Source organism: Bison bison, unplaced genomic scaffold, assembly GCF_000754665.1.
Source record: "Bison bison bison isolate TAMUID 2011002044 unplaced genomic scaffold, Bison_UMD1.0 scf7180017864476, whole genome shotgun sequence".
In the NCBI taxonomy this organism is placed as follows: Eukaryota; Metazoa; Chordata; class Mammalia; order Artiodactyla; family Bovidae; genus Bison; species Bison bison.
The window spans coordinates 40,473-42,962 of record NW_011495037.1 but is presented as its reverse complement, the minus strand read 5'-3'; positions in this window follow the sequence as shown (position 1 = coordinate 42,962).

The following is a 2,490-nucleotide window of genomic DNA, read 5'->3' as shown; positions in this document are numbered from 1 at the left end:
ATATCTCTAATTAGCATATAAATAGTCGCCTAGGCCGTCTCTCCTTCGAATACCCTGGATCAGCTGGGGCTGGTCCCCAGCAAACTTCTCTGTACTATTATCCAAAAACACAGACCATACATTGATTCTAACTCTAGGAAATATACTAAGATATATTTCACAGATCACATTTGGTCAATTACTGAAAAAGTCTGTGAAAATTAGAAAGAATGTATAGTCACTAATTGCTGGCTACAGGGCTGAATATAAGATCAAGTTTATTGTCATTCAAATTACATATACATCATTTGCATTGTTCCTAACTTTTGGTCTGCATGACCCATTAAATGCTGAGGTACATTAGTGATGCGCCTGTGGTGGTACATCTGTGATGCATCTACCATGCCCCCTGTGATGGTACTTGTGGAAATTTCTTTTTAGAATTTGTTCATTTTCTTATGTGTTTTTGAAGTTACATAATTAGACTTACACAGATGAGTTCAGAATTCTTAAATCTTTCTAGTGAAGTGTATATGTTATGTAATAATCTTTTTAACTCAATAAAGTTTTGCTTTAAAGACTATTTTTATCTGATAGACAAAGCCATGCCTATCTTCTTCTGATTAGTATTAAATATTTGCCTAATGTATATTTTCCCCTTTCATTTTCAACCTGTTCATGTACTTTAGATATATCTTTCATCAAAGAAAATTAATAATGTCACTTGCTGTGCTTACCTGTATCCATGGGTTTGTCTCTATCATAGTATTATGAATTTTTATTTGCCCTATTTGTTGTACACATTTTTCATACCACGTATTTTTCTGTCCTCTATTTGCTTGTCTGTTACACATTCTAGTTTTATTTTACTGGTTGTCCTTAGAACTTTCAAGCAGAACTTTAGACTTTAAGTTCAGTAACCCTCCTCCCCTAAGTGCTACATGGCCCATAGAACTGAAATCAATCCTTCTTTCTGAAGGAGATCCTTTAGAAGTTCTTTTAGGGAGGATCTATCAGGGGTAAATACACTATTTGATTATCTAATGATGTCTTTACATTGACCTTGTTTTAAAGTGAACTTGAGATAGTTATATAAGTCTAGATTGTCAGCTACTTTTTTGCAACATTCTGCTGATATGTATTCTGCCTTCTGATTTTTGAAGTTGAGATGTCTACTTAAACAGGAATAGCAATCAGTGACAAGTTTCTTTCCTTTTTCTGATTCCTTTTAAGATCTTTCACTTCATTTAAGTAATTTACTACAATATGTCTACATACATATTTCTTTTTCTTTACCTTCCTGTGATATATTTGGCTTCCTGAATCTGAGGATTCATATCTCATTGGTTTTTAAAAATTTGAAGCCACATCCCCATTTTCATTATTATCTTCTTCTGGAAGTCTAAATTGAAGTACTTATACCTTCTCACTGTACCCATATGTCTCTTCATTTCTTAAATATTTCCCATCTACTTCTAGACATGAAGAATCTGTACCACTGGAGAAACATTTATTTAGCTCTGTCTTCTGGTTTACAAATTCTCTCTTAGATAGCTCTGTCTAATCTGCTACTTAACCACTGAGATTCTCATTTGGTAGTTTTAAAGTTTCCCCCAGTCTTTTTGGTAGTGCATTCTGCTTTATGCTTTTCATTTATCTTTCTTCAATCAACTCAGAAATATCTATTTCTTATTGTGCATATCTGAAGTTCTGCAGGGCCTGGTGTTCAAGTGTTCTGTTGTCGTTACTGCATTCTCTCCTGGTGGTTTGTAGCCTCATGCTTTTTTTGGAGCCTTGGATGATTGAGAACGGGATGGGGGGAGGTATACGTCTCAGGTTAGGAAAGGCCTCCCACTGGCCTGTGTTGAGGTATATCCCTTTGGAGACTTTTGGGTCTGCTCTGCCAGGTGACTCAGGGTGTCACATGCCACATGTATGATGAGCCAGTGGTTATATATGCATTGGGGGAGCCTACTTTTTACCCCAACATACCGCCTAGGCTGGGAGACAGGTACATTTTCTGTTTGTTTCATTTCCTTCTGTGGTAGGAGCTTTTATATTTAGTCTACTCTTTCATTAAAGGTATATCCCCATAGAGTAGTGTTTTTCAAACTGCTGTCAAGTCCCATTAGTAGACAGCGAAATCAATTTAGTGCTATGGTTCTCAACCTTGGCTGTGCATTAGAATCACCCAGGGAGCTTTTAAAACCCTGACCGCCCGGCCACAACCCAAGAATCAATTAAATCAGAATCACAGAGGGTGGGAGCCAGCAATGTGTATTTGTATAGCTCCCAGGTGACCTGAACGAACGGCCAAGATTGAGAACCACCATCATGATCAGCATTTTATAAATAAAATGCAATGGAATACAATAGAACAAAAAGTATATTAGCATTGATCCTTAGTAAGAACTCCACACATTGCTACAAGAGCTGCTGCTCAGTGCTGTGTGTTCTAATATAAATTCTATTCTTTACTGTGGTTTCCCCGTGGGGGGGGGGGGGGGGGGG